General features: G+C 31.7%; 1 protein-coding gene across 3 annotated transcripts in view; it reads right to left on the bottom strand.

The window, feature by feature from the left end:
- Nucleotides 1–26,850, bottom strand: part of LOC145293111 (ras-related C3 botulinum toxin substrate 2-like) — a 229,951-nt gene that overhangs the window by 131,141 nt on the left and 71,960 nt on the right. Inside the window, exon 2 of one of the 3 annotated variants that reach the window (XM_080139491.1) lies at nt 15,555–15,602. The exons of the other annotated variants lie outside the window; for them this stretch is intronic. The gene's annotated coding sequence lies outside the window, so the exon portion shown is untranslated. The remainder of the gene's footprint in view (nt 1–15,554; nt 15,603–26,850) is intronic. 3 annotated transcript variants of the gene reach the window in all.

The raw sequence follows: 26,850 nt of genomic DNA, 5'->3' as shown, positions 1-26,850 counted from the left end.
TTTTTACTATTTTAAATATGTGTCATATCTGGTGGCTAGGATTCTAAATCTAACGATTATTGGATCTGGTAACTTTATTCAAAGCATTTCCAACATTTTTACAGAAATGGCAACTGGCATACATCATTCGCACTTCTATCTAAATGAAGGTTCAAAGACAACTTTAAAAAGAATCAAACTCGCTTGGAAAAAAAAAAAAAGGATTAGACGCCTTTCTTACAACAAACATCAACTAAAAGTTCCAACAAGGATCCTACACTAACTGTTCACACGTTTCCAATTCTCTAGTGTTCATATACATGCAAGGCATTCTTAAAATAATGACTCCTTATCTTGAATGTACGTACTTATAGATTAAAAACAATTGTTATGGTGCTGTTCACAGATAGAGATGGAGGGGGGGCAATATCACAAAACAATATTTAAACTCATTTCAAATTTAATGTTCCAATTTCACTAACTTATGAGGAACGTTCCAAAAGTAATGCCTCCTATTTTTATGCCACCGAAATGGATCAGAAGAGATTGCAAATTACCTTATGATAACTGAATTTATGCATTCATGATCTTAAAGTTTCATCTCTCTATTGCAGATATTTACAGTGTGAGATTCTAAGAAAGCAACTCCTGTCATGGACATGTGTCAGAAGCAGAGACACGTCATTGAATTCTTGGCGAATGGTGGTGACTATGAATTCTTGAGAATGGTGGTGACTATGTAGAAAAATGAATTTCGTAGTCCAAAAGGGCATTCATCTTAATGGTGCCAGTGTTGTGTAGCAGGGGACTCATGTAACACCAGTCCCATCTTTGTAGTTTTTCAACTTTTAAGTTAAAAAAAAATAGGAGGCTTTACTTTTGGAACAACACTCATGTATACAGCTTTGAAATCTTCCCTGGCTGAACAGGTTTCTGTTTATATACAAACTTTCAAAAAGAAACAAATCATTTCTTTTTAAAAAATGGTCTTAATAGCATATGAATTGACAGCCAAAGTGTGTGTGTGTGTGTGTGTGTGTGTGTGTGTGTGTGTGTGTGTGTGTGTGTGTGTGTATGTGTGTGTGTGTACGTTAGGTATGTTTATATGTTTATACATTTTATGTACAACAATCACTCTAAACTAATGAACTGATCATTATGCATTCTGGAACATTGATGGTATATATAATAAGTCCAAACATGGGCTATAATTAGTTTAGTTTTCTGCAAAGGGAGATAAAAAGGGTTGGAATCCATTCGTGAAAATTCAGATAGATTCGATTTTCAGTAAAACGTTAGCACTATTTATTAAATATCAATTTATAAACACTAATAAGTAAATTTATAAATTAATTTTTTTTAAATAAATTATGATAAATTAATAAATATTAATAAACAGATAAATTTATTCTAAATAAATTAATAAATAAATTTATTATAAATTAATAAATATTACCCAAATTTGAATGTCTGGATTATTATTTTAAAGGGTTTGGAGGTGAATATGGGGTATAATATGGGCATAAACACCCATTTGAAAATTCAAATAAATCAGATCAGCATTGAATTTGATCCATTATATCTTGATTTTAATTTTTGTAAGGGGACATAAAAGTGGTGCAAAACTAAGTATATCTTTTAATATATATATATATATATATATATATATATATATATATATATATATATATATAATATATATATGCATATATTCTTGCTTAAACACAAGAACAAACATTGCCAGTATTGAAAGTAACAATTCCATCATTGTTCCTAAATGTCAAATTCTTCATGAGAAGAAATTAGTGCTGGGCCGTTGTCTTTTTAAGACTTCTTTTCATATGAAGCCCAAAATAATTTAAAAAAAAAAAAAAAAAAAAAAAAAAAGTTTCATTAATTCGTCCAAGCAAATAAAGCATTATCCAAATTAAACTAAACATTTCACTTGGCCAAAGTTACAATTGATAATGGCTGATATTTAAATTCAGGTTGATTTTTTTTTCTCCTTACTAATAAAGGTTTTAAACTGTGGAAAAATTATAAGAATCTTTTTTTTTTTAATATTTAATACATTTATGCATAAAATACAAAAGAAATAAATGTTTGTATACGATTATTATGCAAGAGTTATTGTTAATTTAATATATTCAAAAATGCATTATTCATATTTAACACTTGGAACTCAAACTGGAGTGAAACAAACATTTCTGTTTAGCTTACTTTCAAGTTGCAAAAAGGATTAAAATTAACGTAAAATCAAGGTGAATTAAATTACGGTAACTATAAATTACTAGCATTTCAGCCCGGCGTTGCCCGGGTGTTTGGAGGTGTGTATTGAGCAAAAAAAAAAAAAAAAAAGTGGTAGTAGGAAGGCAGGCTCGAACCCTTACTGCGAAGGAGGAAAAGAATGTTAAAAAAACGTGACGTCTTTGCTGTTACGTCCACCACCAAACTGGAAGTGACGTTGGTTTAAATTAAGGCTAGACAATCGAAAAGAGGGGATGACTTTCAAAAATATTGGCGAAAAAAGCCACCCTTCCCTGTAGAAAAGTGCCCAGTTGAAGGTGAAGATATTAATGTTTTTAGCCAATATTTTGATATTTGTCGTCTGAAAGGTCGAGCTTCAAAACAATACTGATCTTGTGAAAATCCATTGCCTCTGTCGAAAGTTTTAGGCAGACATGTAAACATACATACATACATTTATATATTGGTAGCTCAAATTTTCGACCCAAACCAATTAAAAAGTTTGTTTTATCTCTGAATACCCTTTATGTAAAATTTCAAATGTTTAGACCAGAAATTGTCTGAGTAATTTGGTAGAGACCGCAGTGGTCAATTTTTTAAAAACTTTGACCCCTATTATGATCCCTTAACATTTATTGTTTTGGGCTCAAATCAAGTTATTAAGTTAGATCGATGTCTAAGGAACCTATATCTAAAATTTCAAGTGTTTAGACTCCAAATTAGCGGAGGAGTTTGGTAGAAATCGTTGAACTTTGACCCCTCAACAGCAAAATTTCTGGCTGAAAACCGATAACATGGATTTTCCCAAATCTCAGTACCCTGTATATCAAATTTCGAGTCTGTAGACTTAAAATTGACAGAGTTATTGCGAAGGGAAATGTACACAGTCTGACAGACACACAGAGACATGTTCACTTTTATAGATATACTAGCATTTCAGCCCGGCGTTGCCCGGGTATTTGGAGATGTATGTTGAGCAAAAAAAAAAAAAGTGGTCAATTTTTTTTAACTTTGACCCCTTTTATGACCCCTGGCTCAAATAAAGTTATTAAGTTAGATCCATGTCCAAGGAACCTATATCTAAAATTTCAAGTGAAAATTGTCGGAGGAGTTTGGTAGAGTTCTCAAAGGTCAAATCGTTGAACTTTTACCCCTTAACAGCCAAATTTCTGGCCGAAAACCGATCCCATAGATTTTCCCAAATCTCAGTACCCTGTATATCAAAAGACACACATACAGATACTTTCACTTTTATAGATATATAGATAGATAGATGTTTAAGAACGGAAAATCTAAGTAGAAAATGTTAAATTTTACTATGAAGAAAATAATCCAATTTTAAAAATTTATAATTTGCTTCTGAAAATTTTCTTTAATGAATAATGCAAATATTTTGTAAAAATTTTATTCATGTTTTGTACGGTTTAACTTTTATGTGTGTTCATGATATGTTCGGTTTTTTTTTTTGTACATTCAGAAAAGATTCCAACTAAAAATGCTTTACGGAATTTAAAAAAATTATTTATGGATTCAACTTTTGACTAGTCCTTATTTACTTACCTCCTAATGTTTTTTGTTTTGTTAAAAAAAAAAAAAAAAAAAAAAAAAAAAAACACGGGAAAACACAGTTCCCCAAAAAGTAGCAATCTGGATTGGGACACAAATGAAAACTGCCAGTATTGAAAGTAACATTATTTCCATTTTTCCTTCACTGACCAAGGATAGAAAAGATAAAGTGTAGTATCAGAACAGATACTACACTTTTCTTTTAGCAAATACTTAAAATAGCACAGTTTAATGGTTATTTTTATTTAAGTTTCATGCAGAGACTTTTTGGTTTCTGTCCAGAATTAAGTAGTTTTATTTTTTATAAAGAAAATCATTTTCAGCAATTAATAGGAATTCATGTATCTTGCAAGTTTACGTTAAATGTTGAATTATCTCCTTTGCTTTTTTAGATAGTTTTCAAAATGGCGAACAAGACGGCCGCTTTTCAGCTACTCATAAAATTTGATTTTCTAATTCAAAAATAAAATTACTTGATCAATTTACTGACTTTTGGAATATATTTTAGTCTCATTACGAGTACTTACATTATACATATTTTTCTTTATTTTTGTTCTTAATAGAAGGCAATTCTTTTTTCTTCCATTCTATTTTTGTTTAGACTACGAACCTTATTTTAAAATACTATTCTCAAATGAATTTGGAATCATGTCTAACAGGCTGATAGTGCAAGACCTATTAAATTTGATATATTTTTTTGATCATGGTACATGCATGAGCCAAACGTGGAAAATATACTCCATGCATGGGTGAATATTTGTAAGATTTAAAATTAATAGTTCTGATATTTAGTTCCAACCTAATTATTTAATTCAATAAAATGGTACAATACAGTTAAGGTGGATCGTGTTCAAAACGTTTCGAATAACACATAGATCATGGCATAAGATAAAGGATGCCCTTGGCTATTTTAAATAATGTTAAAAGTCTTAATTAGAAACAGATTTCCAAAGAAGAAAAAGAAAAGAAAAAATCTTTTATGCAATATGAAGGAAGAAGGAACTAGATTGCTTCAGGAAAAAAGAGTTTTATCTTACCAAAACAATTGCTAGAAGGCAACACAGTTTTATAGATTTCCAAACATCCAGTTTAGAATTGCAACCAAAATGATTTGACAAGCAATAATTTGGGGTAGAAATAAACTAGATTGAATTATTCAGTAGACCTAGTATAGAAGTTAACATGGTATGAGTACCGTTAATTATAAATCATAGATAATGTACAGAGTAATAAAAATTTTTAAAAAAGGTGTATATATATATATATATATATATATAAAGAGAGAGAGAGAGAAAGAAATACATAGTAATAATATGTAGTAATTAAATAGCAATATTTTCATCTAGAAATAGAATAGGTTTAAGGCTTAATTTATTTTTATTTCGGACTATTATTCTCATCTTTATTAGTTGTTGTTTTTCATCTTTTATTGGTTTGTTTTATTCACAACGTTTCGGCCAACTATTCATCTGCCCTTCGTCAGGTGGTAACCGTGACGGATAGGAACTTCGAATCTCCTAACTGCATCCTCAGCTATCACTGCCATCCGTAGTTGTTGTCGTCTCACCACACTTTGGCCAAGTAAACCTCTGAATTCCAATTAAGGAATAATATATATACCAATCGACTATGGATTATCAAAAATATTAGAAATGTTAACCCAATTGTATCAAATAAAGAAATAAAATAAAAAACAATTTAAAGACTTATAAAGTACTAGAAGGCTAGCCAGCATTGCCCAGTCATAAAATACTTTCAGTTATGCAGATTTCGTATTTATTACTATAGAGTCAATTCTCTACTGATTATTATATAGTAAATAGTGATTTCAAAAGTTTACAAACAAAATTGACTTGGGTACCATCAGCTAAAACTGAAGCCAAAACATATAGCACTCCAGCATTATTCATTACGATATGCATATAAAAACTTTAATAACATTGTTAAATATAAAAGTGTATATTTGTGCATACGTAGAAGTAACAGGTTTAGTCAATTTACCCCTACCAAGTTCCAATTTTTTTTTTCAATTTAGACTCCTTAGTAACAATTTTTATTGACTAAAAAACAAATCGAATTTGTTCCACAAGTTCCAACCCCCTTTATATCAAGTTTGTAGACCAAAAATTAAAGTAATTTGGTACACAGACAATATTACTTTTATATTTATATAGATAGATAAGAGTAACAATATTTACTTGCAGAAAGTCTCAACAAGATGTTATTCAACAATTTCTGCTAAATGGAATAATACTAATCTGATTTTATTTTTATCGTTACTAATTGTACATTTTATTAGGTAGATTTCCATTATTTTCATCACAATTCAAAATATTTTCAAATTTTCACCATTACGGAATCTGCCCATCTTTTTCCCGACTGTTTAAAATAAATCGTTTCACTTGTATTTCGATACAACCATAACTACAATGAGGATCTCTGTTATTTTCATCAAATTTTGAAATATTTTTCAAATTTTCACCAGGTATGTGAAAATAGCGCCGCTGCCCTGTGGATACAATTGGAAAGGCAAAGACCAAGGGAGTAAAACTTGACAAAAATCGGGCTTGGAGTCCCGATAGGCAGATAAGCACTGCAACATATATATAAAAGCCAAGTACGTCCAAGGATGGAATACTGTTGCCATATCTGGGCAGGAGCTGCTAAAAACAGCCTATCCTGCCTTGACAGAGTACAAAATAGACTTCGTGGCTTAGTGGGGCATGCCCTTTTCTCTACCCTGCAACCTCTTTCCCACAGAAGAGACGCGGATTCCATGAACAAAGCTTCTTTCTTAGAACTGCACGCCTGTGGAACTCTGTTCCGTCTGCCTGCTTCCCACCGGACTACAACTTGGATGTCTTCAAGTCCAATGTTAAATTCCTAATGAACCGCCCCCTTAAGTAAACACTTCATTAAATCTCCACACTAACGTAATGTACTTGCAATAACCCTTATCCCTGAGTGGCTTCCGGGCCTTGATAAGTGGTGATCACTGTGTAAAAAAAAAAAAAAAAAAAAAAACCACCTTTCCTGCAGCTGCACTCGCTCCGATCATATTGGCTTGCTATTCTGTCAGACTTTGCCTGCAACACTGAGAGGGGGACCCTGGTTATTGGGCAAACCTAGGTCTCCTTATCACCCACCCAGGCGGTATCTGAAGAGGCAACTCCACCTTCAACTTTATAAGCACAGCAAATTCTGCAGTGCATCAGACTGAATGCAGAACGCCATGGTTTCATTTGACAGAAGGTTGCCATCACATCTCTACAGGCATGTAAACAAGTTCTTTTTGAGCCGTCTTTAAATAATCAAAATATACCCAATTTCCACCATTAACGATTATAGCGCTGTTGTCCTGGTGATCACTGTACACTTATTAACCTTTATTTTAAAGTGGCCTTCAGGCCTTGATAAATGGTGGCTCTCTTATTAAAAAAAAAAAAAAATCTATTGATTTTATAAAATTATTTTTATATAATGGTTTGAATTAAAGATTAAAATGCAAAAGTCAAGTATCACCGTTCCATTGGTTGTGCTCAAAACAAATATTCAATTCAAATGTGCCCCTCTCTTATCAAAGAACCTATTGTTCATTTTATATGCCGGGATGTTTTGTTTGTGGTGATAAAAATTCTCAAGTATACATGTAATATTAAGCTGTATAAGGGTGTTAACTTTGATCAAAATTAAACTGTTCCTTCAGTAATCAGATTTTTTTCAATGGTTGATTTTTGATACTTATCGGATGCATTCCAATACAAAGCCCATCTAAGAACACTTCCAAAGTATGTTTGTGTGAGATTTAAAAAAAAAACAAAAAACAAACTGACCCAGCCGTTTCAGAGTTCATGGGGAACAAACTCACATACGCACAGACAAAGTGCCTTTTATATGTAAGTATTCTTAGATATAAAGTAAATAAAGACAGATTTTCCCTAATTAGCCATAATAGCTTTGTCAACAAAAGTTACAAACTTAAATCTCTTTTGGATTCTTTGGACGACGATTCTTATCTTGAGTATTATTTTCACAATGTTTCCATCGATGTAACCTTCGACCTTCTTCAGGTGTATCTTGTTGAATTCATTTACTACTTAACAAATAGTCTCCAAAACATTTAAGTACAACTTTACCAAAATTCTTCCCATTCCTTCTATAATTTGAAGAAAAATGTAATTTCCTGAAGATTTCAAAGAATGGCTCAACATTTTTGTCAAAATAACATGGTTTTCTTTGAAAAATAACAAATTAAGTTTGTCTTTAACAATGCTGAACGTTTTTATTTATTTTTTTAAAAGTGTTACAATTTGTATCATTTGGATTTTTTGGACTATTGTTTTCATCTTGAGTATAGTTTTCACTACGTTTCAGTTGATCTAACCTTCGACTTTATTAGCTGTGCCTTCTTTAGTTTTTACCAGTAAATAATTGAGGTTAGATTGACCGAAACTGTGAGAATAACACTCAAGATGAGAACAGTAGTTCAAAGAATCCAAATAATATGAATAATCAATCCTCATCTCAAAAATTCAGAAACGTTAAACTTTTAGAAAATATTGATCTGTGTTTAAAAAAAAAAAAAAAACTTTCATTTCGAATCGATTTCATATTTGATACAGTTTTTTTTTTTTTAATATCATAGAGTGACCTAACCCTACTATAGTCTCAAGTTCTCCACTTTCTATCAATGACAGTGGAAGAAATCTAATTAGTCAATGTTTCACATTTCATCGTTAATATTCTCCCTCTCCTCCCTTTTCAATCAGCATCTCTCTCTTTTAAAACTTCTAAGACATCGTTTACATTCACCTAAAATGAAAAAGATGGCTGCCCGTTTCCCCAAGTCTCATGGCAGATAAATAATTCCCTCAAACTTCACAACCTAATCTCAGAAGCATGTTGTCAAATATCAAATTATTTTTATCTCACATAAGGGGATGCAACGTTTTTAGTATGGGTGAAAAAAGGAAAGAGAAAGAAAAACACAAAGAGGTAAAAGAAAAATGGTGAACAAAAGAAAGGAGTTAATACCCCCACACACACGAACCCCCTCTTCTAGTTTTTCATGATAGAATTTGAACAGCGTTTAGAAGCTTTCTCTTTTTTTTTTCTTAATAAATATACATTTTTAAACTAATGCATTATTGTTTATTACTTAGTAATAAATAGTTTTGTTTCAAAAGATTCATGTCAGTGAGGTGAAATTGAAATGTCTTCATTATTATATGGGAAGGAAAGGGGGGGGGCACAAAAAGTCTGGTTTCACCCAAGAAATATAGAAATGAAAGCAAATGAAATCTATAGATAACGGACTCAACTCAAGCAGAAATAATATTAAAAAAAAAAAAAAAAAAAAAAAAAAAAGGAGACGAGAGGGGGGGTATAATTTCAGGTGATCTAATGTAGACTAAAGGGAACAGCAGTGATAAGAAAAAGATAAGAAACATTTACAGTGACTCAGTTTGAAACAAATGGGTTAGACTTTTTTTAGAACAAAAAAAAAATGTCGGAAAGAGGGAAGAGAAGGAAAAAAAATGAAGGTGCTATGGTTACACACAAGACAATGTAAACAACTTCGAGAAGTGTTTCAAAAGTAAGGAGTCCTATTTTTTTTATTCTGCCTATATGCATCAGACAGGATTGCTAATTGCATTGTTATGACGACTGAATATATACATCATCTGAATATTTCATTTTTCTCTTACATATATTGACGTTGTGAGAGTCTAAGAAAGCAACCCCTGTCATGGATGTGTGTCAGAAGCAGAGATGCATCATTGAATTCCTGCTAAATGTGCATTGAGAACACTTTGTAGTTCTTCAACTTTATGAGTTAAAAAATAGAAGGCTTTACTTTTGGAACTACTCTTATATATCTGATTTATTTTGATCAGAATGCAATTTATGTTGATATATATATATATATATATTTACAAGGGAGTCATAACTTATCATGGTTCAAAAGCCACTTGAGGAGAAGGGTGATTGTTTATTAGGATACATAGAAGCAGACAAATGGTGTGAGGCTCATAAGCGTTGGCTGTCATTTACATATTCTACTTTCGATCCCAGCTTGAGGTAGCTGTTTATCTAGCTGCACTGAACAGCTGTGATACAGCAAAAATGTTTGTGGACAACTCGCTTTCTTGGGTTGAGTGTACTGGTGAGCAAAATAGAATTGGCACTAATGTATAATGCAATGCTATTTGCATAGTTTCTGGTGTTTGACAATGTTTATCATTGTACTTCCATCTAATTTAGCAACAGCCAAATGGTGTAGTGATTAGAAGTGCTGAGACAGTCGTTTCAATCTCACCTTAAGGCTTGTCAATCTGTATTGAAGAATTGTCATACAGTGAAACTGTCTGTGGATGACACATTATGGGAATGTGTTTATCCTAAGTTATATCAACGATTAATGTTTATTTGATTTTACAACATTTTGAAATACTGTATATATAATAATCTGCACACATATTTAGGTATTCCAAATTTGTACATTTATTTTTTAATACATTTATATTTTGTAATATACATTTGTGATTTACATCATATTCTCTTATATATATGCATAGAGGAGAGAACTTGAATGCCTACTAGAAACTATCCGCGAGTGTCTAAGATTTCTCTGTGCAGGGATTTGTCAGGACAACCTGGCATGAGACTATGTTTCCCTTCAAGTAAAAATCCTGACAAAATATTCAAAATCGCACAGTATTCACAGCCCAAATAACATCTCCTTGGTATGACTAATCAACACTGGTTTTTACACGAAACCACCAGACAAAATGAATTCTTGTTCTGGAATTCAGTAAGACTAAGAGATCACAAGAAAGGTATAACATATTTAAATGGTCAATTGTGGAGAGGAAAATAATGTTGTCAACTTCTTTATTAACTCAATGTTTGAGATGTAAAGAACTTTAATGGAATATTCGAATGTCTATGTATCTCATATAAAGATCAAGTTTTAACCCCAGGAAAAGGGTTCTTTGATTTCTGAGAACTTTGATTGGAGTAAAATGAAGAAACAGTTTCATCAACAGTAAAATATTTGATGTTGCTGGGATACAGAAAACAGATACTACACTTTGCTATGACAGTAAAAATTTTGCAGTGTAACAAATTAGACACAAGGTCATCAAAAGTGTGTGGAAAATGGAATCGTCGGTTATTCGTGGTCAAAAATTATAAAAATGTCTATATATTATTCTTTGATCTTGACTAAAAAAAAAAAAAAAGGAACTATAAAAATGTTTTTATGACTAGGCATTTTTAAATAAATGAGAAAAAAAAAGACTTGTTTCAATCTATTATTGCCTTGATTTTTAAAGGGGGGGGGGCTATATAGTATCGGTTCTGTTGTCAAAAATTATTCTCTCAAATTATTTCCTCCTTTTTGAAGGTATTACATCCTCCTTTGAGATGGGAGATAATGTAATATCGGTTAAAAAAGAAAAAAATATATTTTCTTAATCTTCATTCATTTTTCTGTCTACAATAATAAAGACTAAAATCACAAAGTAAGTATTTCAAATTAGTACTCAATAATATAAAATTATTTTATTTGATCAACTGGCGTTCCACTTTTTTGTGTATTCATTTCATTATATAATCAGTTTTTAATGGGGAATTCATCTTCATTTTTATTCTTATACAAAATTCAAGTTCATCTAATTTGAAGATCGCATAGATGATATTAAATAACGTTTTTGTTTCTTATTTCTTAATTAATAAAATGTTACTATATATCCCTAAGTGAAAAAAAACTTTAACGATTCGAAATAATTTTCTTCCTCGATAGCATGCAAATGGGATCTTGCTACAGTCTTGGATTACACACGTTTTAAATTTTTAATTTGTATCTATTTGTCAACATTATAAATCCGACTTCTTATGAGAACATCAACTTCTTATGATCATTTTGTCTTGAAAATACTTAACCACCGCATATCCTTTCATCTAGATTTAATTTTTTGATTCACTTTTTTTTTATTTTTCATTTCTTTTCCCCATTTCATGAACTATTTGCACTAAAACTTTTTTTGCATTTATGACTAATTTTCATATAATGCAATTTCAATTCATGCCAGTATAAGCAAATTCATAGCTTTGCTATAATATTTACTTGCTAATATTTTTCCTCTGACGAGAAGAATGCATTTCTTTGAAACTCCGCGGATTAAGGAAATTTTAATATTTCTTATTTGAGTATCCTGTCCAACAATAAATTCATGTAAAATATAATTTACAGTCTTAAATTGTGTTCTATGACAAGCTCTATTTCCTATTTTAGTTGTATTGAGCATTTTTATTTGGTTGGGATTACTATATAAATATTAATATTTGCTTTAAGTTTACAGAAGTTTTTCGCTTGTAAACTTAATTTTATATGTTGGAACAATTAAATTAATCGGAATCGAGAATTGGAAAATAAATCGGAACTTTTGGGGATACCAGAATCAAAAAAATTTGTGCCTATTTTCCACTGCCAAATACAATTCTTTAATTTTCCTTTTTTATTTGATTTTGTTTAAAGCAAGATTTTCCATTGTTAGTAGTAATGATAAACTAATAAATATTTATTGGTTTTGAAATAAACACGAAAACTAAAATCTACAGATCACCTACCACAAGTGTAGTTTTATGTTTGAGAAAATATCTGCACATCTAACATGTGTTTTCATAGTAATCAGGAATAAACAAATATACTGTTAAATATTTAGAGATTTATAAAAAATGGGAATTGGTAATTGTATCGGAATCAGGAAAAATATTAGAATCGTCCCATCACTGATAAATATAAGTATTTCGGTGTACCAGGGTTTCATCAATGACTATCGGGTTAGAGGTAGAAACTGACATAGCACCATTTAGAATGTGAAGCCTGAGAAAGATAAAACGGATATTAAACGAATATAATGATGATGTTAATAATCATTTGAATGACGTCATAAAAGACATTACTAGAACGATACTAACAGTTTCTGTGCAAGAAAATTAATGTGTGTCAGATAATTTAATAAGTGTCCTTATGTTAAGAGGATCACAAAGGAAATTGGCTTGTGTCAGAAATAGGATTTTGTGAAAAAAAGATTTCCAAAAACCATCACATCTTTAGAATAAGATATCATGAGACTGCTTCCCAACAGACTATAGCATGGTCATCTTCAAGTATAATGTAAACAAATAAAAGGATGTCTATTATTATTGATTACTTGGGGGGGGGTAAATGTTTATTTTGATTTCAAGTTTTATTTCAAAGGCATTTTATTAGTGCTATATATTCTGATAGTATACAAATATACATATGGCAAAGTACACAGAAATGCGTATGTGCATGTATTTAATTGAATAAATAAAAATAAATGGAAGTCAAACTAATTCAGTTAACCAATCTAATAAATTGAAAAAAATAATTATTCAGCAAAAAGCAGCTCCCAAAAGTGCTCTATATTTGAGGATAGGGCTTGTTCAGCAGTCTTTTTTTATGTCAAATGAATGTAGACATTTCCATCTAACTGGTGAGATGGATTATAAAATTGACAGGCTTAATACTTCTAGCAGCAACCAGTAAAATAAAAATTAATCAAATTTTCCCAATCGGCTATCAGACTGACTTATTTGAACCTATCTATTCATTTAGTTTGATTTAACAAATCAGTCTGACATAACTGTTTTTTTTTTTTTTTTTTTTAATATATTTAAATTAAGCATTCATTGTCATAGTAGTGGTTGAACACGTCTGACATTAGTGTCTTACACTCCTATATTGAATGTTATCCTATATTGGATGTCATCTGAGAACAATATTCAGTTTATTTCTTTTAGTCATCTTTATAAGCAAAAAAACTATTAGACTGTCTGAAAAGTCCTTAGTGTTTTAGAAGTACAAGCCTGTAAACTGTTCCCTTAAATCACAGATGAAATTTGCGCATATTTTTTCCATTGCTGACAAAATTTTTTAAATTATTTACTTTCAAATACTCCTCATTACAAGGAAATGGATTGCAACAAATTTCATGTTCGAGTACTTATGCTTTTTTTTCAAAAAAGGAGAAACTGCTGCTAAAACTTTCAAAGAAATTTGTGAAGTGTATGGTGACAATACTATAGGAGAATCAACTGTGCAAAACGGAAAACATTTATCTTGAAGATGATACTTGCAGTGAAAGACTAAAAATTTGACATGTTTTGAAGAGAAAAATTGAAGAAAATCCAAATATCACAACTTGTGCAAGAGTTGGAAGTTTCAAAAGTCCAATTCATGACCATGCAGTAATAAATATTGCTCAGAAAGAAGAAATTTCATATCTATCCTCCATGTGTGCCTAAAAAAATGCTGAGAACTTTCCGGATAACCTAATACAATTTTGTGACCTATTTTCCTCCCATCTATGACAACTGCTATAGTATGAAAACAACAATGGCCATTTTATTTGGTTATGCACATGTACGAAAAGATTCAACTGTTCAGTAACTTTTCTCAGATTACTTGACCTCTGATCATGAAATTTGATAACAATGACACTTCCATTAACTATGTTGAAACTCCATTGGGAGTAGGTGTTTCCTAATTGTTATTGAGGTTCACTTTTAAAAACATGGGAAACAAATATAACTGAGCTACAGTTTCAGAAAAACTGCAGAATAAATGTTTTATGATAAAATTATTTGGTAGATAAGTTTTTTAAACTACAATTCAGTTTTTTTTTTTTTGGTTGTTGTTTTTTTTTTTTTCCACATTTCAGTTTGAAATAAAGCAGTTTTCCTCAGTTCGTCACACTTAAGTTTGAAATAATATTTTCCTTGCAAAACACTGAATGGACAGATGTTAAAAATACCTTTTCATATTTCGGAAATATAGGGACATGTTCAATTAGGATTTGTGAAACATTAATTTGTACAAATAAATTTTTCATTTAAAAGCCGAGTATTTCAACTAATATAAAAATAAATCATCAGCAAATGTCTATGCATTTGAAGCTTTTCTTTATATGACTGCCATACGAAGGTCGTTCCAAAAGTAATACCTTCTTATTTTTATTTCACCTGAATGAGTCAGAGGGGATTGTAAATTGCACTGTAATAATGACTGAACTTATGCATTTATGACTTGAAAATTACATCTCTGTTGCAGATATTGATGATGTGATACTCTAAAAAAAGCAACCTGTCATGGACGTGCATCAGAAGCAGAGATGTGTCATTGAATTCATGGCAAAGTGCATAGAGAATGGTTGTTGCTATGTAGAAAAGTAAATTCTGAAGCACAAAAAGGTTGGTTATTTTTATGGTAACACTCCTGTTTTGGTAGCTCTTCAACTTTTTAATTAAAAGAAAAAAAAGGAGGTTTTACTTTTGGAACGGCCCTCGTAGCATCTAATAATCTAATAACAAATGCTATAAAACAAATTTAGTTACATCATTGTCCGTTGAGAAAAGGAGCGGGGTAAATGGGTAGATGAGCATTTCACCATAATGGTTAGGGTGTCCATTAATGGGCCAGGAGACCAGTGTTTAATACTCTGAAGTCATACGAAAGACAAAAAAAAAAAAAAATAGTACTTGATATCCCCTTGCTTAAATACTTCAACATTATATAGTAATGATCAAGGGTCAGTGGAATAATCTTAAGAAAAGGGAGCCTTCGGGTTGCTTTTGACTATTTACTTAATTGTGTAAATGATGATTCAAGATATTTTTTCAAGTATTTTTTCCTTTCTTAATTACAATAATCAAAATATTTAAGTGCTTACTTTTTCGAGCATCCTGAAGAATAATCAAACCATTCATATATTTCTTACCTGAAAAATAAAGTTTAAAAATAATTAAAAATAAAAACAATTATTTTTAAAATTAAAAAAAGAAAAAATTAAATGTAAAATACCACAAAAAAACAACTGTTTTAGTTGGCAAAATTGACAAACATATCTCTGCTATTATATATGGTACTTGATATTTGCATTTTAAACTTTAATTCAAGCCATTATATAAAATGATTTTATAAAATAAACAGTGCAATGTAAACTATAATGTATTGTGGACTAACTGCAGGGAGGATTGAAAAATGGGTGATTTTACGGATTTCGATGACAATAAAATGTAGGAGGGTGAAACATTCGTTAATCCTCATTCATTATGTGGGAACGTAAGGTCTCCCTGCTAGTGTTGTAATACTTACAACAATTGTTCTTTAAAAGTTGAGCCTTTTTAAAAACTCATTGGATTAGTGAAAAACATTATTTGCTTAAGTCTCATCTGCATTAGATCAACAATGGAGATTGACAATTGTCAGAGAAGTCAGATTAGAATTATGATTCAACAAAGGATTTTAGTCATTTGTCAAATGTTCACCTATTCAAATGCTTCCATTTAACATTTCATATATATTTTTTTAAGAGATAAAGAATAAAGTTTTACTGTTGTATCAAATAAATCCCAACATATTTTTAAAAAACTTGGTCTATGTACGTGTCTGTATGACTTCATTCCCTATGGACTTGGAAAGGGTTGGACCGATTTTTTTTTTTTTAAGTATTACACAAATATACTTTATGTGTTTGGGAGTGTACTTAGATAGGTTTTGTTTCAGAATGCCTCCAATAATTATCGAAAATCATAAAAATATGATTAAAGCAAGAACAGTCCAATCTTGATCACAGTTAATACCTTATGCAGCCTAACATCACAAGCGCATTTGAGAAGTTTTATCACTGCACAGGCAGAAGGGCCTGGCATATAATCTCAACAGTAGATTCTTTGATAAGACAAGGGCATGCTAAAAATAATTCAATATGCTATCGTAAACATTACATTAACACAAGTAATACACACACAGGTGTCATAATTTTATGAATGTAGAAATGAAATATGAAAATTTAGAAAGTTTGTTTAGTTTGTTTTTTAGGAGCAAAGGAGATTAAAAAGATTTATTATTTAAAAACCAAGAGATGCAAATGTTATTTATTTATTACTATAAAATTAATTACAATTTGCCAGTTAATCTGAAAACAGCAGCGGTTACCACATGACTAATTTTAATTATCAGAGAGTGATCAACTCACTGATCAGGAGAGTATTATAATGGCTGCCCAAAATCAAGATTTCATGACCAATGCATTAAAAAAAAAAAAAGAAGTTGAGAGTGTGAGACACCTGACATCCAGCTGTCAGGTTCTACTGGGGGACGGCCACTATATAATATGACATAATGGAGTGTGAAAATATCTCCACTGGACCATCTGTAAAAAGTTGAATATCAAATGCAACAGCAAGTTTTGTGAACATATAACAGAAAGAACAGTTGGAAATAAATCATACATGACCCACTATCACTGTACAATTCCTTTTTTTTTTTTTTAACTTATGTTCACCCCTTGCAAAGCATATCACCACTTGGACGTAAGGGGCTACTATTTGGGGCCATGTCTAGGAAAGATATTTATGTTACATTTTAACTTCTGCATATCAGTACAGCCAAGGAAGCAGGCAGCAGGAAGAGAATCCCAAAGTCTAGCTGTTCGAGGGAAGAAACTATTAGAATAGAAAAGCTTTCTGGCATTTAGGGACAACAACAGTGAAGGGGTGAGATTTTGTTGCTAAACGGGTTTGTCCAAGGTATGTACATCGATGGGGTACAAGTGAAACAAGTTCATCAGAACACATTCCATTAAAACCTTTGTAAAACAGGCACAGTGATGCAACATTGCAGCGATGAGACAGGGGCTGGAGCTTAGTTGATAAAGTGGGACCGATTAGATTGACAACTCTATGTATCTCCAGCTATGTATCTTGAACATAGAACTATTACATTTGACAGTGATATGGGATAAGGAGAAAGTAACTTTCTGTGTTCCCAATGATGCTGGGTCAAACAGAGTCAAGAGGGAAAAGACAGCAAAATACTAAGGTGTTATGTGTGACATGGAAAGAAACTGGAAGCTTAAGATCTTCTGCATTCCAGTAATCATAGGAGCAATCGGAATCATTAAAAAGAATTTTAAAAACAATCTGACAAATAACCAAGTGTCAGAGAGATACAAATAACTGGGCATAAAGGAACAGCTAGAATTTTAAAAAGATCTGTCAGTTAGAAAGTATGAGAAAGCAGGTGAATATCTGGCATTTGGTTGGATATCAAATTCCCAGCTAGAATGAAAATATATATATATATATATATATATTCCATTTCCTTTTCCACCTTTGGTCCTTTTCAAAAATAAAAAAGGAAAATTCTTTTCTGGATATATGTGGGTCTTTGATGAGTTGTTTCGCCTACCTATATCATTCAACAAAACACGTGCAAGACTTATCATATATCAAATAAAATGATATGAATGGGATTTAAATATAATTGTGGTATTTGAATTGTTTACAAATTATATATGTATATATTAGTTATGAGGCTTCTATATTTTGATTGAATAAATCAAAAATGTTTTTTGCCTATTTTGTCATATCAACCTTCCTTAGAATACTCAAGGTCAAAGCCCAATGCCTATTCTAAACAATTCATTGTAAACATTTTATTGAACACAAATTTTTATTTTATGCATAGCTGGAGGGAATTTTCAATAGTATTGGTAAATAAATGACAATAATAGATGTAATAAGATTTGAACTTGGAATGGCAGATTCTATAATCTGTGATGATATCCATTAACTAAATAATTAATCTCCCAATTAAGAAAGGCAAAACTATAGAAAAAAGATTGTATACAGTTAACATTTGTATAACACCCACATATTGTGATCACAAATCAGAAACAGTAAATTTTGCAGTTTGTGTTTCATTCTCTTCTAAAGCTTCTAAAAAAAGAAAAAAAAAAAAATTCTGCTGGTATTCACCTTCTTCACACTGCAAGAAATGATGACAGGTTGAAAGGTAGGTACTGAAAAGCCAACACTCAAAATATATGCATTCTAAACTATAAAAATGCGTAAGTATCCACATTGGCATTACCCGGTTGGGTAGTCTCAGGCAATCAGCAATAAACTAACCCTCCTACAAAGAGAGAAGATAAAACTAAGGAGGGTGGGTCTCCTAGAATTACATACAACCCTAACCTCAAACCAACAAACGCAAGTTATCAACTCAACATTGTCCCTACTTGTCAGACAGATTATTGAAGTTGTATTCTTGACTAACAAGGACAAGTTGGCTAATGTCAGTTTTGACCAAGCCTAGATATTGAGGACTCTGAAGAAAGATATAATTTCCAGGGCGCAAGGAAATTACTTCTTGCAATAACTTGCTTATTCTCATGGACGAAGAAAAAAGTGGTTTATAGTGGCGATTATTAATGGTTCCAGATTGTATTAATTTAGGTGAATATTTCTCGTCAATTTCTTGTCTCAATCATCCAAAATATCATGGGGCATTTCTTCTCACTTTTTTCCTGAACAGATTTCAATAATTTCAGTTCATTCTTTGTTCTACTAATGATAATGCAGACAATTCGTTAGATTGACATTTTCTTATTCAGGTGGATTTTCCCATCGCAAGGAACTTCCGTTTTGTTTTGTTTCACGTAAGTTAACAGCTTCATCCTCACTTGTAATCTACAATTTAAGCATTTTCTTAATTTTCAAACTGCACGCTAGGCAAAGGCAAACGTTTTATAATTGGGATGACCAAAGTTGGGGCCTCTTCCACTGCTTGATCTGAATTTAGGATTATCACGTCTGCACTGATTCCATCAACTTGCCTTTCACCTAGGAGAGGGATTGTAGCAGTACACAGCAGACTCTCACAACCAACAATTCACTTGTCAGACAAATCAGGGACTCTACTCTTCCTCATAATTGTCTACTTCTTGTGCTTTTATTAAAGTACATTTCTAGCAGAATAGAAAATGGAGTTGAAATGGGGTATTGTAAATCAGTACTTTCTCAAATCAGCAAGATTTCTCACATCACCCAGGCATAGCAATAAAGGTTAGGCCAATATTTTTCAGCTTTTAATTGGATTCTCAGCGAACTATGACCATCTTTTTGCCCCTCCACATTAAAAATAAACATTGCAGGAAAATTGGCTGACCAATGAAAACTTGAAAACAAGTGATTAAACAAAATTGTACAAAGTGGAGTTGGGAGAGTTGACCGAGTGAACAGTGAGGAGTGGAGAATAAGCTAGAGAGAAAGAAAGAGAGAGGTATAGAAGAATATAGAGAGCGATAAAAAGAGAGAAAGATAGAGAGGAATTACTAACTATACCAAAATTTTACATAAGAAAACACTTTTAGAGTTTATGCAGATAATCTAATCGTTTTTTCTATAAAGAATACAAAAACATCACACACATTTATATATATATATATATATATATATATATATATATATATATATATATATACACACACAAACTGACGGGGGGGTCGTAAATATGCTTAAATATATTTTAATTCATGCAGATTTCATATTTATTATTACAGAGCCAATTCTCTATTGAATATTATATTGTACCTAATATATAGTACTGATTTCAAAAATAAAAAAATGATGACAGGTGCCATCAGCTAGAATCAAAACCAAAACATTTAGCGCTCCATTCGCGTTCCTTATTTAGCACTCCAAATGTATTTGCTACTGTTTGAGCTAACCCGACAGATGGATAAGAAAGTTATAAAATTAAACCACTTTTAACTATGACTAGTTTACACGCAAACTAATAGAAATGTCAGCAAACTGAAATGAACATTTTGCATTTCAATTTGCTAGCTCCTGTACTCATTATTCATCTATTCAAACAAAAGTTTTACTCATTACAAACCATCCTAAGTGCATGCTTACTATTTCCTGTTAATTTCAGTGTTATGTGACCAGTAATTTGAAAATTTAGCAGTTAAATATTTACACACACACACACACACACACACACATCTACTGTTTTATTTATATAGACTAACAAGCTGTCCGGCATTGCCGGTCGTAAATTATGATTAAATATGATATTTTGATTTATGCAGATTACATATTTATTATTATAGAGCCAATTTTTATTGATTATTATATTGTACCTAATATATAGTAGTGATTTCAAAAGTTAAAAAAAAAAATATGACTTCGAAGACATCAGCTAGAATCAAAACATTTAGCGCTCCAGGAACCATCTGATCTAAGGCTATATGCATATCAAAACTTTACAAACCTATCAACTGAAATGTATAAATGTATATTTGCACAGGCATAAAGGATACACATTAGTTCCAATTTTTTTGACAAGTTCCAATTTTTTTGACAAGTTCCAATTTTTCAACATTGACACCTTATAGCAGCTTTTTTCTTGCTAAAAAGAAAAACAATCTGAACTTGTTCTACAGGTCCGAATAGCATATATACTAAGTTTCACGTCCGTAGACCAAAAATTGACAGAGTAGTTTGGTAGAGACCGTTCCGTACACACACCCACACAAAGATCACTTCATATATCAAAAAAGAGAGATTATAATTTTAGATTTAGTCATTAAGACAAAGTTACTTAAACAAACTGAAAAGAAATTATCCATGAACTAAATCCTTAAACTCATTACTTTGAATTGTACAGCTCTCTTAAATATACAACTCATAGATACAAGTAACATCTACTTGAATACAAGGGTTCACTTCTACAATTTAAAAATAGCATGCTTATTTGCTTAACTGTAATATCATTTAGCAAATATAAGTACCCTCCAGATGCAAATAATTTAAAAATAAATATGCATAGATTAAATTATTGCCCCTCTCTTAAATTCTTTATAAAATATATATCCAAAGCTGAAAATAAAATATTAGAAATCAATACAAAGGGCATTTCAAAAGTAATGCTTCCTACTTTTTATTCTGCCCAAATGAATCAGATGCAAATTGCATTGTTATGATGACTGAACTTATGCATTCATCACCTGAAAGTGTCACCTCTCTGGTGCAGATATTAACAGTGTGAGACTAAGAAAGCAACTGATGTTAAGGACGTTCGCCAGAAGCAGAGAGGTGTTATTGAATTTCTGGTGCATTGAGAATGGTGGTGACTATGTAAAAAAAATAAATTCTCAAGTACAAAAAGATGACTTGTTTTAATGGTACTACTTTTATCTTTGTAGCTCTTCAACTTTTTTTAGTTAAAATTTTTTTTTTAATTGGAGGCTTTACTTTTGGAACGACCCTTGTAATACTGGGTAATCAACTCTGAAAATTCTTGCTCTCTCTTTAGTTCTCATCAAATCTTTCTTGGGGTTCATACATTAGATCCATTGCTCTATCTGATTCTTATAAAGTCGGACCTCTTTAATGCTGAAAATCCATTCTCTACAAATCTACTATCAGATCATGTATGGAGTATTGTTGTCATATTAATGCTGACGAATCTCTGCCCCAATTGAGGGTTCTTGATAAGATAGAAAAATGTATTTGTATTCTTCGGATTACTGTTCTCATCTTGAGTGTCATTTGTATGTTTTGATCAATGTAACCACAATGACCAGTGGCGCAGTAGTTAGAATATTTGAAAAAAATAAATTGTAAAAGTGATATTCTTCTTAAGGTTGAAGATTCAATTCTAAGTGTGGGTGACCAAAAAATACAATTACAAATTACTTAGGACCTGTATTAAATCATGGCATGCTACCCCTGTGAAGTAAAGGGTTTCATTCAAAATTCCATCCAAATTCCCAGGTTTGACAGAAACATTTCAGAGTTCAACAAGAAGATTGGAGGTTACAATGACTGAAACGTGAAAAATGACACTCAAAATGAGAACAGTAGTCCAAATAATCCAAATAACCAATCCTCATCTCAAAAATTCAGAACTGCAAGATACAAAATCTTATCTATTTTGATTGACCCCTATCCTTTTTCCTTCTCTGCAAACTAGCTCTCATGGACATGATGTGACTGGTCTCAGACTTTTCTACATGTGTTCTTCAAAATTGTCTGCTCAATTCTCCGCTTTCTTTGTTCCATCCCATTTGACTCATTGGTCTAGTGGTCTTCATCATTTTGCTGTTTTGATATCGCATTGTAATACAACTTCCCATTCTAATAATTTCTTTCCAAGAACTGCAGGCTTGTGGTACTTCCCTTCTGATTGTTTTCCTCCTCCTAATAATCTTGTCTTTTCAAGGATAAAATCAATAAACATCTCTTGTGTCTTCAATAATCTTTCATTCTTGTTAGCTCCTTACATCAAGTGATTTCATGCCTTGTCCGGGGGCAATTTCCACAAAAAAATGAAAACATAGTGTTTAAATCTCTACATATATAAAGTACTAGCAGAAAGACCTAACGTTGTCCGGGATTGAAGGAGGATCAACGGATAGTTCACACTTCCAATACAATTGTCATTGAAATCTGTGAAATCAACCATTTTGCAATCAAATCGATTAATTAACTGCTCTAGTTGAGAACCAACTGCAGTGCATCGGAAGGAAGCTTCAGGTCTTCCCACAGTGACTTAATTAACAATACATTGTAGTTTACATTGCACTGTAGAGAACATACTGTTGATTTTATTGAATTATTTGTATACAAGGGCTTGAATTTAAGATTAAAATGTAAAAGTATCAAGGTTCAACTGTGCTCTAAACAGAAACATTCATTTCGAATGCTCCTGCCTTATCAAAGAACCTGCCGTTATATTTTATATGCTAGTTCCTTCTCCTTTTCCATTGGTAAATCTTCTCAAATTCACTTATGATATTAGGTTATATAAGGGTGTTAACTTTAGTCGAAATTGGACCGTTCCTTCTTTAATCAGATTTTTTTCAATTATAGATTTTTTATACTTATCAGAGGCATTCCGATACAAAACCTATCTAAGAATATTTCCAGATACAAAGTATGTTTGTGTGAAATTTAAAAAAAAATCAGCCCAGCCATTACAGAGTCCATAGGGAATGAACTCACGCACACAGACAATGTGCCTTTTATATATGGGTAGAGAGATGTGCATATTTATGATAGCAAGGGAATAAACTCCAAAAGTAATCGACCAATCATTATGTATTTTTGGAACTGGCATAAGGGTGAATAATGTTATTGAAACAGCATTCATCCTGGTTGTGCTAGCTTCTTCCTTCTCAAATCATTGATAGCAATTTTAAACACGGTCACATTAGATGGCTAACCAATCAAGCTTTCACCGTCGAAGATCAATCACTTGCAAAGCTGAGAACTCATGTCTTTAAGGTTGTTTTTTGTTCTCAGTTGTTCACAGATACATTTACATCACACAGACAGAGGTAGGGGGCATTATGTTACAAAATCATTCTCTATGGGTGATGTTCAAAGACAAAGAGACTGAAACTTCAGGTTGAACTTTTGACAGAGAATAGCAGCCGGGACACAGTTGACCTGTCAGCAACATAAAATGAATGAAATGTGAGGTATATTTAGTTTAATTTATTTTTATGCAAAGGATGATAAGAGAAGATGGTTGCAATGTATACATATATAAAATTAGGCACGCATATGTTCATGGGGATGAATTAAGGACATTTAAAATGACACTATTCAAAAACTCACTACTTGTTATATTCCTGAGTTTTTGAGGTGAGGATTGATAATTCATATTTGAATTATTCAGACTACTGTTCTCATCTTGAGTGTGATTTCACTTTTTGATTAATGTAATCTCAGATCTTCATCAGATGTACCTGATCAAACTCTTGAATCAAACTCTGAAATCTACACAGAATTTTGAATGGAACATTTTATTTAATTTACAGAGGTAACATGCTCTCGTTTCATCAGCATCATTTATTCAAAATTCCATGCAGATGGTAAAGTTCAACAAAAAGATTCCCTCACAAATTCAACAAGATATTCCTGAAAAGGGCCGGATGCTACATCCAAAACCAAAACGTTGTGAGAATAGCACTCAAGATGCAAACAGTAATCCAAAGAATCCAAATTATCAATCCTCATCTCAAAAATTCAGATTCATGAAATGTTCAACGGTGAGCACAATGACGTAGACAGTCTTGCCAACTTTTGCCTTTTGGATGACTTTAAATAGGCTATTGTTCTAAGTTACCACCAACAAAGTTTCTCAAGGTTTTATGTCTGACGTCTCTCCTCTGTTATTGAAGTTGATATAACGATAAAATCCATTACATTGAGATTAAAAATCAGAAGTATTTGATCCAAGCAAGGCAGAGACATCATTGATATAGATTTTTGTGCTATCTTGTCGTTATCTTTGATTACTTGATGTTTGACATAGTAAAATGTGTGTAGAAATACATAATGTTGACCCGAATTAAAATTTTCTATTTTTTCTTTATTTTTTTTTATTGAAGGAGGGGATGCAGTATTGTATCAAAGCTAAAATTCAAGTATTGTGATTAATGTACTTCAAAGAGATCACAAACATATTTCAATGATAAAGGATGTTTGTCTGATGGAACAAAAATTAGAGGGATGTTAAATGGGACATGCTGAATCGTAAAGCAAAGATTGTGCAATCTCTAACCACTCCTCTCCTGAGTTAATACTGCTTGATTTCGATAGCAAGAAGAAATCCAGGACGAATGGAAACAGTGCTGAGATAAGCAGAGAGCATATACAGCAGTTGGTATTCCCAAATTGTCGCATATTTTAGTACTAACCAGGCTCAACTTCAGTGATCTAACAGGATCCGGTGTGCCAACGTGATTATGCTGTATTTTCCAATGATAAAAAGTGCATGACAATAGAGATTACATAACTGAAGTTATGGATTCAAAAACAAATATCATTCCTAATTAATTCCGACGTCCAGTGATTTCAATGTGCATTGTGCATATGCCTAAAGCACGACATAATCAACTTTAGATAATATAGATAATATTGCTAACGAAAATAATGTCAGAAATTGGTCTTGTATTGCAAAAAGAAGACAGATCTAATACATCTAAAATGTTTCAGTCGTTAAATCAATCCTCGTATCAATATTGAGTGCAATCAAAGTGAGTCAGTTCAAAAAGATTAACTCTCCATATCATTATGATAGTAGATTAGTAGCGAGTCCCCATTTGAAGAAGCAAAGGCTGCTTGATGTAGGAAAGAGTAATGTGAACGTTTGAAAGTGAAAAAAAAAACCCAAAAACATGTTAAATAAATGAGTAGCAATTGAACTGGAAACTCAATCTGGAATGCCTGTTTGATAAGTGTACATTCGGTGGCAAGATTGGCAGACAAATCAGGGTTGTAGAGTTAGTAGTCACAACATTCATCTCTTGACTCCTGGAATTTTAAACAGTCCCACAGCAACCCAAAACATGTTCCATTAGTAATGGTTTTAATGATATATATTTCTAATGGAGATTTGGGATCTGTCTGTCTTAAACTGGAACTATACTATTACTTCTATTAATAATGCTCATTTCACTTAACTGTTTCACCACATTGATATACTATATTTCAATGTTTAATGGGGAGAGGGTAGAGTATATGTTCGTTCATCATGATACCATGTCCCAGACATTACTCTTCTTTGAAAAGGAGGTAGTAGATTATATGTTCGTTTGTCATAATATCCTCCCAGGCATTACCCTTTTTTGGCGATGAGGGGGAGTAGAGTATATGTTCATCTGTCATGATACCATTCTCTCAGGCATTATCCCCTTTCCTTAGATTTTTTTTTTTTGGGGGGGGGGAGGTTAGTTGAGTATATGTTTGTTCATTATGATACTATTCAGTTAAGCATTATCTTTTTTGGTGGTAGTGGGGGGGGGTTGTAGTGAAATATATATTCCTTCATGATAGTACCATTCTTCTTGACTAGCAAAAGTATATTTGATAGAATTATTATTCATATGGTTTTTATTTTAAAGAAAAAGACAGCTACGTTTTTTATCAATTAAACGTTTTTTTGTTTTTTGTTTTTTGTTGTTGTTTTTTTTTGAGGAGGGGGAGAGATAAATACTGTCAAATCTAAATTTGATTTTCTTTTTATTTATTTATTTATTTATTTATTTTTTTACAGTGATACATGATGAAAAATACCCAAAATTAAGTAGTATTCGTTTTATCTCTATTACTAACTTCTCATCTTGTGTGTGATTTTCACAACGTTTCAGTCGATGTAACCAG

The sequence above is a fragment of the Euprymna scolopes genome, chromosome 14 (assembly GCF_053919585.1).
Source record: "Euprymna scolopes isolate OS-2025 chromosome 14, ASM5391958v1, whole genome shotgun sequence".
Taxonomy (NCBI): Eukaryota; Metazoa; Mollusca; class Cephalopoda; order Sepiida; family Sepiolidae; genus Euprymna; species Euprymna scolopes.
This window is presented reverse-complemented; position numbering and strand designations above follow the sequence as displayed.